General features: G+C 38.0%; 1 protein-coding gene and 1 long non-coding RNA gene across 22 annotated transcripts in view; both read right to left on the bottom strand.

The window, feature by feature from the left end:
- CTNNA3 (catenin alpha 3) overlaps positions 1 to 17,578 on the bottom strand; it is a 1,507,895-nt gene that overhangs the window by 1,465,980 nt on the left and 24,337 nt on the right. The gene's annotated exons all lie outside the window — the stretch shown is intronic.
- LOC111769315 (uncharacterized) lies at positions 4,208 to 9,736 on the bottom strand. Its single transcript, XR_011422784.1, has 3 exons — positions 9,621 to 9,736; positions 4,454 to 5,118; positions 4,208 to 4,309 (listed from the first exon to the last, which is right to left on the bottom strand). It is a non-coding gene; the product is annotated as an uncharacterized lncRNA (long non-coding RNA).

The raw sequence follows: 17,578 nt of genomic DNA on the forward strand, positions 1-17,578 counted from the left end.
GAAGGCTGCTGTGAGAGACAGCAAATGGATTGCCCATCTGATTTAAAAATGGATGAAGAGTCATTAAGTTCACACATTTTTATTTAGCAAATTGAATCCATTTCACCAAAGGAAGTCATTTACCCCATCCATGATAATAATTATAATTAGGCAACAAGGAAACATGATCCTGAAATTAGAGAGTTTAAGAGCTGCTTCCAGAGTTGTAACAAATGCTTAACAGAAAAAATGAAAGACGCACTAACACATATTAATAAATTGTGTATGTTTATTTAGAGGATGGGTATGGGTTGGTTAAAGGACAGAATACTGAACTAAAAGCAAAAGAATGACAACAAGTAAAAAATAGAAACCTCTGGCGTCTTGTTCCCACATAAGACTTATGGAATTGTGCCAACCTGCTTCATTCCAGAGCAGAGAGCCACTCACTGAGGCTATATTAGAGATAGAGGAAGGAAATCCTTCCTCCCACTCTGTTTCCAAAGATAATAACAGAAAACTAGAGAATGATGGACTTCACTACCAAGCAGCCATGTTTATTTTATTCATGTCCCCCATTGACTCTCTAAAAGTCAATTCTACTAGTTTTGCCTTATAGAGCAAAAGAAATACATGTACAAAAACAAAGAAAATCAATTTTGCAAAACTCATAATATCCCTATATCGTCCAAAGAATAACTGCCATAGTCACTAAACTTAAACTGTAACATCATTCCTATCAGGCCTTCAATTGTACTGAAAAGCATGAAGCTCATCACAGAGTAAGGTGAAATAAACTCAGTCGTGGACATAGTGAATCACCTTTCTTCAACTCTAAATAAAAACCCTGCCCAACAGTCTGAGTAACCCACACACACACACCCCAAGTCACCCCCACTTTTTTTCTCTTGGGTCTTGTGCACAGAATTAGATTGACACAATCAGTCATGCTCCTCAAAGTTCAACTGCTGGAACTGGTCCATGAAAAGCCTGTTTTATTCAATTGTTTTTGGTCACATTCTGTATCCCCCAGCCTCAGTTCCAGGCCCCTCCTCCCTTCCTATGGGCATTCACTCTGTAGTAGTTAATGGGTGGCCTTCCAATCAACTTTCCATAACTTCTTTGACATATGACATATACCTTTACAATGATACATAGCTTTTTGTGTGTATGGATTTTTAAATTTACACAAATCGTATTGTACTTCTCATCTCTCTTCTCCTCTCTCTCTCTTGCCCACTCTCTCTCCGCTTAGCATTACATTTTCATGGTCTATCAGTGTTGAACTATACAGATGCAGTAAACACCACAGGTTAGCTCACTCAACACATAATCCTAGCTCTCCCTTGCCTTTCACAGCTATGAAAGCAGGCCATTAGATTTCCCAGACTTCTTTGCAACTCAGAATGGCATGTGGCAGAATTCTGGCCAATGAGGTGTCAGCAGATGTCTGCTGCGGGGGTTTCTGGCAAAGCTTTTACTTTCCCTCTAAAAAGGGAGTCAGACCATGTTGCCATGGCCCTTGGTCCTTCTTTCTACTGTCTGTGGTCTGATGCATGGACATAAAGCAGTCTTACTGCAAAGCGGAGGAGGAAAGATGACAGAGCAGAACTATAGAAAGACCTTGGGTCCTTGATATCATCAGCTGTGAACTTTTTACCTACAGATTCCTTGTTATTTGAGAAAAATGGGTTCCCGACTAATATAATTGATTTAGTTTGTTATTTTTTGTTTGTAGCATTCTATCAGATGCATCTATAATGTATTTTATCTGTCCATATCCCTACTCAAGAATATTTAGGTCATATCCAGCTCTTTGCTGTGGGAAACAATGCCATGATAAACATTCTCATACATGTCTCTGCGTGTACCTATACAAGAGTCCCTCTGACATATTCTGCTATGGGCTGAATTGTGCCCTCCCCAAAATTCATATGTTTGTAGTCCTAACCCCCTGTACCTCAGAATGTAGCTGTATTTGGAAATAAGGCCTTTAAAGATGCGATGAAGTTAAAATAAGGCCACTTGGGTGGGCCCTAATCCAAGGATTGGTACTCTTATAAGAAGAAGGGATTAGGACACAGATACACACTGAGGGATGACCATGTGAGTGTGAAAACATAGTAAGGAGACAGCCATCTGCAAGCCAAGGAGAGAGGCCGCAGGGGAAACCAAACCTGCTGACACCTTAATCTTGAACTTCTAGCCTTCAAACCATGAGAAAATAAATTCCTGCTGTTTGAGCCACCAGTCTGTGGTTCTTTGGTTATGGCAGCCCTAGAAAACTAATACAATTCAGAAGTAGAATTTCTAGGTCAGAATGCATGCGAGTATTCAATTTCAACAAATATTCCAAATTGGTCTCCAAAATAACACCACCAGCAGAACATGTGGGTTCACATGTCCCCATCTCACCAGCACAAGATACTGCATGACATTTCAACTTCTGCCAACACAGGAGGAACAAAGCGGATCTCATTGTTGTTTTAATTTGCATTTCTGATTACCAAAGTAATTGGTGATCTGTTTTAGGTTGGCTAGCCACCATTCAAGTATCCCTTCAATGAATTGCATACATTATTTTTTACCCATTTTTCTTCTAGCTGCATGATTTTTCTTACTGATTTCCAAGAATTCTCTGTATATTCCATATATAATCCTTTGTCAATAATATACCTTGAAAATATCCTCTCCCTGCTTGATGTCTCTCTTTGTATCCTTAAACAGTCTACCATCTGTATATGAAAGTTCCATTTTCTTCACATCCTTACAAATACTAGGTTATTGCCAGACATTAATTTTTACCAGTCTAATAGGTATGATAAGGTATCCCATCGTTGTTTTAATCCGTATGTACCCAATAACTAGTGAAACAAGCTAAACATCTTTTCACTTATTTATTGGTTATTCCAATTTTCTCTTCTTCAAATTACTTTCTCCTTATCATTGACCCATTTCCCTGCTGAATTGTTCTTTTCCTTATTTTTCAGGAGTTCTTTATAAAATCTTATCCTAAATCATTTTTGTTGAATGGTCTATAAGTTGGCTATTTCCACAATAATGATACATAACAAACCACCCTAAAACTCAGTAGCATGAAGCAGCATTTATTTTCTCTTGTGCATTTTCAGGTTGGCTGGAAGCTGGCTAATCCAGGATGGACCTGGCGGTGCTCACTCCAAGCTGTAGATTTGGAATCCAGATCTGTTCTACATGCTTCTCATCCTCCTTGGACAAGTAGGCTACCAGGAGCATGTTCTTCCCATGGCAACGACAAAAATACAAGGAGGGCAAGTGAAAACATAGAGTGCCTCTTAAGGTATGAGCTCCAAACTGGCACTTTGACTCTTCTGCTCACATTTCAATGGGCAAAGCAAGTCACACGGCCAAGTCTAACGCTAATGGGGCAGGGAAATATACTCCTCTAGTGGGAAGAACTGCAGTGTCACATGGCAAAGGGCGTGGACACAGGGAAGGAGACGAATAGGGAACAATGAAGCAATCCACGTTATATGGATGACTGGTAACTATATCCTCTCATTTGGTAGCTTTTATTTAGCTTCTTTTTTGTTGTTTAAAGATTGGCACCTGAGCTAAAAACTGTTGCCAATCTTTTTTTTTTCTGCTTTTTCTCCCCACATCCCCCTAGTACATAGCTGCATATTTTAGTTGTGGGTCCTTCTAGCTGTGGCATGTGGGACGCTGCCTCAGTATGGCCTGATGAGTGGTGCCATGTCCTTGCCCAGGATCCAAACCAGCGAAACCCTGGGCCACCAAAGCAGAGTGCACGAACTTAACCACTCAGCCATGGGGCCAGCCCCTATTTATCTTCTTTTATGGTGTCTTTTTTTTCTCACAAAGAAGTTTTATATTAACGTAATTAAATATTTCATTCTTTTATTTTATTGCTTATGTTTTCAGAGTCCTATTTAAGAAATGATTTCCTACACTAAGATCATAAACTCATTCTTCTGTTTCTCCCCAGAGGGATGCAATCACAAGGATCAACGACCAATATATTTTAAATTAGCATATGTATAAATGCAAGATTATATAATGCAAACTAAGGGCCAAGAGACCAAAGTTAAACAAGTAATCAAAGTTAAAAATAATTACCCCAGGATGACTACTTACTACAGGAGAAATTTTGAGGTAGGTCTTTTAAAAATGGATACAAGCTGACAAAGAAGAAAAAGATGCAGGAATCATAAAGAATCACAAAACTTGATATTCTTCCATTAATATATCTTTATTGATCTAAACTATATATTCAAAACTGCAAAGCACAAGACCACAAGAAAATACATTCAGTCTTCTCAGGTCATAACATCTAGGAGAGAGAAAAAAGAAACTTTTACAGAACTTATCAAGTATTAAACAATATATGTTATGATGACATATTTGTAAAATATATATGTACATGTGGTAATAGTAGGATCTACTTCAATAGTTTTGGGTAAAAATGAGGTCCCACCTGTTATTTTTTCCAAATTAAAACCACTTCTCAATTGCCAGACTAGCAGGGAGTCCAAGGTCTCTCTTGTCTATCAAATTGTTCAAAAACTCTGGGGGCCTCTTGATCCACCTCAGAGGGAGAAAACCAGAGAGTCTGAGAGAATACAAGCTGAAGGCTGCTGGTGTTCTGCTCCTGGCACAGTTTACTGATGAAAACGGATCCCCCACAGGCCAGGGTGACCTTTTCGCCTGGTGTGCGCTGGCCTTTGCTGTTGCAGATTCCAATAGTGGCCACAGTGATTCTTCAAGAGAGAAGCAGCCTGCTCCTCAGAGGTAAGACGGCATCCGCGCCAACAGCTTTTTAGTTTACAGAGCACAGTGGCCGAGTCAGGAGGGCCTTCTGCCTCCAGTCGTGCCCATGACCGGATAGCCTGTCCCATCGGGTAATGCCGGCCACAGCAGGGCTAACAGCTTAAGGTCTTCAATGTTCCTTCTTATTAGATCCTTTCTTAATCAGAACCGGCTCAATGCATAGAAAACTTTCTAATAATAAAGACATTGGAAAAGGAGGAGTCCAGGTCTGCACTCTTTTCCTCTCTGAAGACTCCCAGACTCTTTACAAATTTCTTCCAGTCCTCCCAGTGTTGACAGCCCTGCAGGTGCATGAAGACTGGGAAGAGAGACCTTTATCAAATCAGAAAAAGACCCTGTTACACCCGTACCTGAGACACAAAAGGGTAAAGACCTCACTAAGGATTTGCAAACGCTGGGGGAAAATTTCTCTTACATTAGGGTTGCTAGATAAAATACAGAATGCCCAGTTAACTTTGAATTTCAGATAAATGATGAATAGTCTTTTGGCATAAGTATAGCCTATGCAATATTTGGGACATACTTATACTTAAAAAAAGTATTGGTTGTTTACCAAAAATTCAAACCTAACTGTGTGCCTTATATTTTTATTTGCTAAATCTGGCCATTCTACCTTATCTACTTCATTAATGGGACAAATTATGGGGTGGAGAGCTAGAACTCCCTTGTGCCTAAATTTAAAACAGCCACAGAGCCAGACCCGCACATCCATGTATCCTGACATCCTATCAAGGACTTGGGGCTGACGGAGCCCATCAAAAAAACCCCCTCTCACCCCTTCCTGCACAGTAGCTGCTTGTTTGATAGCCAGACATGTTTCCTGGCCACCTCTTAGCAATACATATACTCTGTTATACTATACTCTGTTAGAAGGTTTTAGTTCCCAGAAATGCAACATGGGATAAAAGGGGACAAGGAAAGAATAACATATTGTGCCCTGGGATATGAGATCCCCAACACTAGGGGAAAACATAAGAAAAACACTGGCAGAGGGTATTCTAGAGATTAGGTTTGGTGCATCTCTTTTAGAAAAGTGAATCTAAATTTTACAAAGTGAATTCAAATTATCTCGGGTTAAATTTACCTCCAAGTAGAGGACAAAATAACAGAAATAAGAGAAGACTTGCCCCAATGGAATATGTACCTCCTGTAGCCCAGAAATTTAGCAAGATATTTGCCCTCCACATTAAGATGTGAGAGGGAAATTCTGTAGTTCCAAAGTTGATAGTGATGGAGCTGAAAGGGGATGTACACATCTCACTGATGACAAACACCAGGACTGAATAAATCTGTTGTCTTTCAAAAATAAATAAATAGAAAAAATCCAAAATTAAAAAGACCATATAACATAAAGGAGGAAGACAATGTCTTAAATATGGAAGGGAAAATTATCCTCACAAAAAAGAAAATTTAGAATACACCTACTCTGTGTTTTCAGTGAAATACGCAAATACATAAATTCTGGGAAAGAAGTGATGAAAAAACTAAATTAAATGAAAAGAAACTTGACTGAAATGAGAGGTCAAGATAAAAAGAGACAAAGCAAAGATTTAAAAATAAAATAATTCAGGGACCAGCCCCGTGGCCGAGCGGTTAAGTTTGCGCGCTCCGCTGCAGTGGCCCAGGGTTTGGATTCTGGGCGCAGACACGGCACCGCTCGTCAGGCCACGTTGAGGCGGCATCCCACATGCCACAACTAGAAGGACCTACAACTAAGATATACAACTATGTACTGGGGGGGGTTGGGGAGATAAAGCAGGAAAAAAAAGATTGGCAACAGTTGTTAGCTCAGGTGCCAATCTTAAAAAAATAAAATAAAATAACATAAGATAAAATAATTCAGAGCCAGCCCTGATGGCTCAGTAGTTAAAATTTGGCGCTCACCCCTCCAGCAGCCCAGGTTCACTTCCTGGTCACAGACCACACCACCCACACCACCTGTCTGTCACTTGCCATGCTGTGAGGGCAGCTCACATAGAAGATCTAGAACAACTTACAACTAGGATTTACAACCATGTACTGGAGCTTTGGGGAGGGAAAAAAAAAAAAAGAGGAATATTGGGAACAGATGTTAACTCAGGGCCTGCCTTCAAGGAATTCAGAGACTGGCGGAGAACATTTTTCAAAAAATACTAATAATAATATTAAATAAAAATAGTTAAATACATAGAATAATTCAGCAAAATGAAAAAGATAATAAGGTAATTAAAATAAGAATTGGAGGAATCACTCCTCTCCTTTATCTTCTGCCTCTTTATCAGCAACTTCATCATTCAGAGAGCAAAAGAAGCAAAGAATGGAACTGCTACCCTGGGCTTAATTCTTGCCAACAAAGAGCAATATATTAGTGAAGTGAAAGTGACAGGAACTTTGGGAGAAATTGAACATACTACCTTAGAGTTCATTACACCCAAAGAAGAAAACACAAAACAAAATAAGACAAGTATCTTAGATTGCTTAGCAGTTCAGAGAAAATACAAGACTGTCCCAGAGCCAGAGATTCTAAAATGAAAGCCAGGTCAAAAAATAAAACTCACTATTGCAATCACAAATGAGGACAAAATGGGAGAAACATACGCAAACATAACTCACTGTGGCATACAAGGAGCTTTCTAAAGAGCTGAGAATTTTAAAGGACATACAAAGAATGAAAAGGGTAAAGGTAAGGATGAGCACATCAGTTAGATGTTAAAAGGTTTCCCATTCTCAGCACTATTGACATTTTGGACTGGCTAATTTATTGTAGGGGGTTGTCTTGTGTGTTGTGGGATGTTTAGCAGCATCCTTGGCCTCTGTATGCTAGATACCAGTAGTACTAGCCTCCTACTTGTGACAACCAAAATTTCTCAGACATTGCCAAATGTCCCCTGGGGAGCAAAAGTACCCTGGGTTGAGAACCAATATATTACAGAGCACTGAAAAACTTGCATATATTATCACAGAATCATTGTTGGCATCTTCGAGTAATCACAGCATTGGGAATTGACAAACGTTCTTCCATACATCAAAAAAGTAAGTTCTAAAAATTAAAACCAATAAATTTGCTGTTGATTCCCAGTAAGTTTTAATATAGTATCAAAATATTATTAATTGGAAAAGAGAGAAATGATTTCATGATATCTTGGCATAGTTTCATTAAGAGCCACTCATACTAAATGAATTTAATTTTCTTCTCTTCCTTTTTTTTCCAATCTCACCTCTAAAAAAGATAAACTGGTTTCACTAAATCATCTTTTAAACCCTTTGTGAAATCTTCTTTGACAAGATAAAGAAATGTGAGCTGTCTCATCCACTATTGGTTGAAGTATACACTGGTAAATCTTTTTGGAAGGCCCTCTGGCAATATCCATAAAATTTTATGTGCACAAGTTCTTAGACTGAGCAATACCACTTTTAAGAATTTGAACATGTGTACAAAGATGCATGTCAAAGATTGCAGTATTGTTTGTGATAACAAAAAGCTAGAAACAACCTAAATGTGCATCAATGAGGGACTAGTTAAATAAATTGTCATATATTCTTTCATTGGTGTGACTTTGTGACTAGAGGAAAAGCCTTAGGAAATATACAGAATCCAATTGGATGTCATTTGCCTAGTAGGAGGGGAGATATGAAAAACATTTCACAATCTTCATGGCTTGGGCCCCAACCAGAGCTTAGCCAGGAGATGGGCCTTGGAAGGCCCCTGCTGTGCCAGGTGTTCACCCTTTAGTTGCTGGGTCTAGGAAACGTCTAGAGGGTCCCAGGCAGAGGCCAAGAGGAAGAAAGCCACCAGAGAGGGGGGAGAGGGAGTGCAAAAGCATTTTATATTTTAACAATTTGTATGGCCTTACTAGGGAATATCAGTCTTCACCAACAGAAAGCAACAACATTAAAATAATCCAGAATAGCATGGAGCGATAAACTGGTTAAATTTAATCAAGTAGCAGCAACAATAAAGAGTGAAGTAAATTTATACATACTGATATGGGACAATTTTTTTTTATTTACACCAGCAACTGGTAGCAGTTGCCTCATGAGAAAGGGACCATGGAACTGAGGGCTTGGGGTCAGGGCAGAAGGGAGACTTATTTTGATTGTAATCCCTTTGTGGCAGATGGTATAGGTTTGCTAACACCTCTTCCAGCCCTGGTCCAGCTTTCCTCCTCCTCTACAGAGACTGGAAAGCTAAGACATCTGCTTTCCTCAGACTCCCCGACAGGAGCGGGACCCAGATCTCACCAAACACACACAGCTTGGGTGAGATTTTCAGGCATCAGATCCTCCTGAGAAAGCTGTGCGGGGCTCCTACTGCCCAGCCAAAAAGTCAGCAATGGCGGAAGCTGGTACCTCTGCAGGACCATGCCTCGGGTACCGCTGGACATTTTTCCTAGCTGCCCTGTCTTTGGCTATTTCTCTGGCTCTCCCAGAGAATCTATGAGCTATCTAATGTCATTTATGAAATTCTTTCTGCTGAAGCCAGCTAGAACAGACTCTTGGTGGCAAGAACCCTGGCTAAGACACCCTTTGCAAAAGTAAAAAGTAAAAATAAATGTGCAGATATAACTTTTTCAGTTTAAAAAGTTAATTTTTATAGAAGGTTAAAAAAATAACAGACATGCAAGCTAGATGGTGGCACAGTTCAGGGAGGAAACACCTGGTCAAAGAAGCAAATCCCAAAGAGCCAGCCTAGAGATCTGGGTCTGAAAAACCCATCTGAACATCAGCTGTGTCTCAACTGCCAGAGGCACTTCTTAAAAATACAAATGGGGGCAGGGCCAGCCCAGGCGCAGCGGTTAAGCTCGCACGTTCCACTTCGGTGCCCCAGGGCTCACCGGTTTGGATCCCAGGTGCGGACCTACACACCACTTGTCAAGCCATGCTGTGGCAGGTGTCCCACATATAGAACAGAGGAAGATGAGCACGGATGTTAGCTCAGGGCCAGTCTTCTGTGGCAAAAAAGAGGAGGATTGGCAGCAGATGTTAGCTCAGGGCTAATCTTCCTCAAAAAACAAAAAAAAATACAAATGTGGACTCAAATTGAAGGCTCTCCTTCTTATAAATTATAACCAATTTAAAACTATGATGGAAGGAAAGATAACATTTATGATAGCAACAAAAGTTCGTAAAATACTTGTGTAAAGACAACTTTAAAACTCTACTGAAGGACATAAAAGAAGAATTAAGTAAACAAAAAGATGATATATAGGCAGATTAAATATTACAAAGGTGTCATTTCTCCCAGAATTAAAATATTCACAGGCTATTATAAGAATTTGATAAAATGTTTTACTAAAATTTATCTGGAAATAAACATTATGTGATTATATCTAGGAAAACCCTAATGGGACAGAAAAGGATAAGGAGAAGAATTAATCCTTCCAGGTATTAAAATATGTTATGAAATAATGTTATTTTAAAAGTATGAGTTGGAGAAAAATTAGATAAGAATATTACTAGAAAGGAAAGAGAGTTGAGAAACAGATGCTAATATAAATTTAGATTATGATAAATATGGCATTTCAAATTAGCAGGAAAAAGAGTGATTCTTAATTAAATCAAATTGGATGAACTGAATAAAGATTTAAAAGAAAAGTTAAAATAAAAGTGTCTCTCAGCCTCATTCTTTGCTCAAAATCAATTCCAGATATAGCAAAGATTTTAAAATTCTGAAAGAACGTATGAGTGAATTTATGTATACAGTTATGTATACATAACTGAAGTAGAAAGCCCTTTCTAAGCAAACACAAAATCCAGAAACCATAAAAGAAGAGGTTTAAAAATTTGAGTACAAAAATATTTAATTTTCTGTATAATTTAAAAATAAAGCATAAGGGCTGGCCCAGTGGTGTAGTGGTTAAGTTCACACACTCCACTTCAGCAGCCCAGGGTTCATGGGTTCAGATCCCAGGTGCAGACCTACACACTACTCATCAAGTCATGCTTTGGTGGTGTCCCACTACAAAATAGAGGAAGACTGACACAGATGTTAGCTCAGGGCAAATCTTCCTCAAGCAAAAAGAGGAAGATTAGCAACAGATGTTAGCTCAGGGCCAGTCTTCCTCACCAAAAAAAATTTAAATAAGACATAAAATATAAAAGTCAAAAAATAAACAACAACTTAAGGGAGAATACTTACAACACATTAAACAGACAAAAAGCTAATTTGCTTAATTTACTAGGGGTGGATAACAATTTTAAAAATGAGTACTGGAAGTCCTTGTCAGCGCAATCAGACAAGAAAAAGAAAAACAAGGCATCAGAATTTGAAAAGAAGAAATAAAATTGTCTCTATTTGCAGATGACATGATTTCATATATAGAAAATCCTAAAGACTTCACCAAAAAACTGTTAGATATAATCAAGGAATTCAGTAAAGTTGTAGGATACAAAATTAACATAAAAAGTCAGTAGTGTTTCTATACACTAACAACAAATTATCTGAAAAAGAAATAAACAAAATAATCCCATTTACGATAGCATCAATAACAATAAAATACTTAGGAATAAATTTATCCAAGGAGGTGAAAGATCTTTATTCTGAAAACTATAAGACATTGATGAAAGAAATTGAAGATGACACAAATAAATGGAAAGGCATCCCATGTTCATGAATTGAAAGAATTAATATTGTTAAAATATCAGTATACCAAAAGCCATCTATAGATTCAATGCTATCCCTATCAAGATTCCAATGGCGTTTTTTACAAAAGTAGACAAAACAATCCTAAAATTTATATAGAGGGTCTGGCCCCGTGGCCAAGTGGTTAAGTTCGTGCGCTCCGCTGCAGGCGGCCCAGTGTTTCATTGGTTTGAATCCTGGGTGCGGACATGGCACTGCTCATCAAACCACGCTGAGGCAGCGTCCCACATGCCACAACTAGAAGGACCCACAATGAAGAATATACAACTATGTACCAGGGGGATTAGGGGAGAAAAAGGAAAAAATAAAATCTTTGGAAAAAAAAAATAATTTATGTAGAACTACAAAAGACCCCAAATAGCTAAAGCAATCCTCAGAAAGAGGAACAAAGCAAGAGACATTATACTTTCTGATTTCAAGCTATACTATAAAGCTATAGTAATCAAAACAGTATGGTACTGGCATAAAAACAGACACATAGACCAATGGAAGAGAATCAAGAACCCAGAAATAAACCCAAGCATACACAGTCAACTAATATATATAAATACATATATATTATACATATATATATTGGTGAGGAAGATTAGCCCTGAGCCAACATCTGCCACCAAGCCTCCACTTTTTGCTGAGGAAGATTGGCCCTGAGCTAACAGCTGTGCCCATCTTCTCCTATTTTATACTTGGGATGCCTGCCACAGCACGGCTTGACGAGTGGTGTGTAGGTCCATGCCACGGATCTGAACCGGTGAGCTCCAGGCCACCAAATCGGAGTGTGTGAACCTAACCACTACACCACCGGGCCACCCCCACAGTCAACTAAAATTTGATAAGGGAGCCAAGAATATTCAATGTGGAAAAGACAATCTCTTCAATAAATGGTGCTGGGAAAATTGGATATTCACATATAAAAGAATTAAACTGAACCCCTATCCTACACCACTCACAAAAATTAACTCAAAATGGGTTAAAGACTTAAATGTAAGACCTGAAACCATGAAACTCCTAGAAGAAAACATAGGAAAAAAGATCTCTGACATGGACCTTGGTAACCATTTTTTGGATGTGACTTGCAACAAAATCAAAAATAAACAAGTGGAACTACATCAAAATGAAAAACTTCTGCACAGCAAAAGAAACAATCAACAAAGTGAAAATACAACCTACAGAATGGGAAAAGAATATTTGCAAACCATATACCTGAAAATGGGTTAGTAACAAAAATATATAAAGAACTCACACAACTCAAAAGCAAAGAAACCAAATAATCCAATTTAAAAAATGGGAAAAATTTCTGATTAGACATTTTTCCAAATACAATATATGAATGGTCAACAGGTACATGAAAAAATGGTCAACATCACTAGTCACTAGGGAAATGCAAACCAAAACCACAATGAGATATCACCTCACACCTGTTAGAATGGCTGTCATCAAAAAGACAAGAGATAACGTGTCAGGGAGGATGTAGAGAAAAGGGAACTCTGTGCACTGTTAGTGGGATTGTAAACTGATACAGCTACTATGGAAAACAGTATGCAGTATCCTCCAAAAATTATAAATAGAACTACTATATGATCCAGCAATTCCACTTCTGGGAATATAACCAGGAAACAAAAACACTAACTCAAAAAAGTATCTGCACCCCCATCTTCATAGCAGCATGTGTATAATAGCCGAGACACAGAAACAACCTAAGCATCCATCAATGGATGAATGGGTAAAGAAGTTGTGACATATATGTACGATGGAATATTACTCAGCCATAAAAATGAGGAAATCCTGCCATTTACAACAACATAGAAAAAGAGATTAGATTTGTGGTTACCAAAGGTGTGGGATGGGGGTGGAAGGAATTGGAGGAAGGTGGTCAAAAGTCACAAACTTTTCGTTATCAGATAAATAAGTACTAGGGATGTAATATACAACCTGATGACTATAGCTAACACTGCTGTATCATGGGCACAAAAGTTGAGAATAAATCCAAAGAGGTCTCATCACAAGGAAAAAAAATTTTCCTGTTTCTTTCTTTGCTTTTTCTTTTTATTGTATCAACATGAGATGAAGGATGCTAACTAAACTTATTGTAGTAATCGCTTCATAATATATGTAACTCAAACCGTTGTGCTATACACCTTAAACTTATACGGTGACATACGTCAATCATATGTCAATAAAACTGGGGGGGAAAAGAAAAGAAAAAACGGGCAAAGGATGCAATTAAAAGGAAATGAAATGGGCTAATGAATATTTAGAGATTGCTCAATCTTACTCATAATTAATTAAATGCAAATCAAAAAAACAAGATATCATTTTCATCTACCAGACTGTCAAAAGTGAAAAAATTTGATAAAATATCATCAGTACTGGTAAGAAGTTGGGAATATAAGCTCTCAGCATACACTGTTAGTGGGGTTATAAACTGATACGAACTTCCTAAAGAAAAATATCATAATAGCTCTCAAATTTTAAATCATGCATACTCTTTAACTCTTTGGTTGATATTTCCAATTAACGGTAACACTTACTAAATTTTAAAACGAACATTCCTTTTGACCAAGCAATTCAACTTCCATGAATTTATCCTAAATATACACTTGTAAAAGTACATCAAGATATATTAACAAAGATATTTATTACAGCAGAGCAACATGAAAATACTGAAAACAGCAAACATATCCATCAATACAGAGCGAGCTAAATAAATTATACTACATTTACAAAGTAAAACACTGTGAAGCAGTTGAAGAGAAGAGGTAAATCTCCATGAATTGCTATGCATCTGCCTTAACTAAATGTAACTGTCCTAACCGGGGCGGGGGGGGGGGGGGGGGGGGCGTGGCACGAAGGAGGGACACGAGATGCAGATCAATATGTAGCACTTTACGCCTTTGTTTCTTGATCTAAATAAGAGCTCCGTGAAATTAGCAGGAAGAGTAGAATGCATGGATATTGCATAGGCAACCAGCAGTGCCTATCACAGATTATTTGATTCTTAAAATTAGGATTCCTTTGTGACCCCATACTGTGAAAATAGGAACTGCTGAGTCTAACAGAAAAGCTAGTTAATCCGCAAATTTCCATGCCTAACATGACCTATGAGCTCCAGCCCTGGACTAAGACAGACCCTAGTACCTCTTCTGGAGAATCACAGAGAGATCAGTTTTATTTTATTCTTCCTTCATCCTCATCCACAAACACACACACAGTAGAAAGGAAACACCATGAGGGCAGGGCCTTTATTTGGTCCATTAGTATCTAACTCAAGCACTAAGAATAATGTCTGGTGACACACAAGCCATCTAGAATGAGTGAACAATTCCAAAGCCAACATTAGAGTAGACCGAATGCAGCCCTTCGGGGAATCCTGCCTCTCAGTCATTCTGTGTGTTCTCAACAAGCTAACCCAGGGCCTCTTTGCATTGATAATACCTTGAGAAGTATCATCAGCTGAGACTGGTAATTCACTTATCATCTAGTTAACTGTGCACTTCTATCCCAGTTCTCTACCCCATATGCATACCGATAGAGGAGATAAATGCTTGTACAGTGTAATTTAAGCACTGCTACTCAAAGTACAGGTGTGCAATGAGATAACAAGCTTGCTCTGGAATGTAAATCAATGGCTGCTTCCTTCACCTAGAAAGTCTTGCTACAAAGTCTTAGGGCATAGATGATCTACATTCTGGTACAAACTCCTTGTCTCCTTTCATGGACCAGCTAGCGACTGGGAACTGCTGATCCCATTTGGAATAGCGCTAATATAAAGTAGGGCCTAAAGTGCTCAGGTTCTAGTACTTGAGGGTCTTTCTTTGTGCTAAACATTGCCTCCTCCATCAAATCTATTTCCCCATTTATGGAGGCACCTGAAGCAGCAAAAAAATACTCATCAGGATAATGAAAAGCAGAAAAAAGAGGTGGGGAAGTGGGGGTGCCAAATAAATTTGACTTCATTTACAATTTTGCACATAGGAACTCAAAGTCACTTCTCAGACCCTGGAAGTTAGGGATTAAATTGGTAGTAAATTACTGGTTATGTCCCAGACAGCAATAATGGGGTTAAAAACAGTAATTCAGCATGTGAAAATCAGGTGTAATAGCTAATGGTCCCATTCATTTTCAAAAATTCTGTAGTCTCAATTATCTGTCTCTTTCCATTAGATAGGAAACTTGGCTAAACTCAGGAGTTCCACTCCCACAGTATCACATCACTTAAAATCCAGAATTCTAAAAGAATCATAAAACCATGCTTTTTCGGTCTCTAGACTAACATTCCCATGAGCCAGAGATCCATAAATAAATACTATTTTTAAGTCTTCACTATGAAGCACATAGTTTCTCTTCAGGCAAGATTGGACTGCCAATTTCTCTTCTTAAATCTTAATCCCTTCTATTCCAAAGTAAAAATAGGAACATGCAAACAGAAGTTCGTAGGGAATAAAGAATGGAACGCCCATCCTTCCAAAGTTATGGTCTTCCTCTAAATATCACTGAAAAATAGAATTCCACAATTAAAAAAATATTTTAGGGGCAGGCCCGGTGGCGTAGCAGTTAAGTACACATGCTCTGCTTCAGTGGCCCAGGGTTCACCAGTTCAGATCCTGGGCACGGACCTAGGCACCGCTTGTCAAGCCATCCTGGGGCAGGCATCCCACACATAAATTGGAGGAAGATGGGCATGTATGTTAGCTCAGGGCCAATCTTCCTTAGCAAAAAGAGGAGGATTGGCAGGGGATATTAGCTCAGAGCTAATCTTCCTCAAAAAAAAAAATTTTGATACCGGCAGAATACATTCTTTATGAATTCACAACTGTATACCTCACTTCCCAACAAATAATACTGGTACCTTTACTCTCTCCACTTTAATTTCTCTGGACCAGCCACCACCTCCAAAATCAAATGGTTTTATTTATCACTTATTTCTCAGCTTTTTTCCTTCAATATATTCTATTTCTACAACCATAGTTCCTGAACTCAACAATAACAAAATCAAAACTTCCTATCTTTCGTGACTCCCACCCTATCCATGCCTATTCCACTCTCATGTTTTCCTGAGCAGAAAAACCCAATACTGAATTTCTGCACTTGCGTGTGTCTTCTGTCCTTTTTCTTTCCACTCTGCTGCCTACAGGTTTTCTCCAAACACTTCTAATTTCCTCAAACTCTTATTACAACTAAAGTATTTACTCTTCCTAATTCTGCTATTTCTTTGTCACAGTTGAATCATAAAAGTTATATAAATCAGAACTATGTATAGATGGTCCTCTAACAAAAGTTATTTGTAAATTCTATTGTTATAAATTCCAGAGTAATATAAGTAGTCAATTATACTATCTGTTGGTTTGAGGAGGAGCTGAAACATTTTTGACTCAGACACGTAGCTCTGTTGATATCTGCGAAAGTTCCTAAGTTGAAATTTTGTAAGTAGAGGAGACCTCTGTCCTTTCAAACACTTAGTACATTGCTGTCTATGTGCCTAATAACTATGCTTTGTATATCATAGACACTCAATAAATATTTCATTCAGGTGACAAGGAATTTCACAATGGCTTAAAAGAAAAACAGTAAAAACCCATCTTCTTAAAAATCACAACCTTTACCTTCAACTCTAACGCTCTTTAATCCAACAAGTTCATATTTAAGAATAGAGTTTAAAGAAATGACAAAAATAAATAAGTAAATACATACATACACACACACACACACACAGAGATTTATCACAGCACCTAGATGTTCAACAGTGATGAATAAAATTATATCCATTCACTTGGAAGAATGTTATACAGCAATTTAAAATAACATCTACGTAGAATAGGAAATATTTTATGGAAAATGTTTGGGTAAAGGTTAAATGAAAAAGCAAGGTTCCAAATTTCATCCACAGTACTATTGCAGTTCATTTTACAGCTGTGCAGAGAAAAAAGACTAAAAGGAAATGCATCAATGAAATTACACATAATTTTTTTCTGTGCTTTCAAAATTCCTAAAATAAATACACATTACTTTTATAATGAAAAGAAAATAAATTTTACTATAAAAATCCCAATATTTTACTTATATAAGAAAGAAGACAGAGACTAAGTATAAGAGGTAACAAATGGAAATATCTGTATCTATACTATCTGTATTTTGGGTTTCTCCGTTTAGCAA

The sequence above is a fragment of the Equus caballus genome, chromosome 1 (assembly GCF_041296265.1).
Source record: "Equus caballus isolate H_3958 breed thoroughbred chromosome 1, TB-T2T, whole genome shotgun sequence".
Lineage (NCBI taxonomy): Eukaryota > Metazoa > Chordata > Mammalia > Perissodactyla > Equidae > Equus > Equus caballus.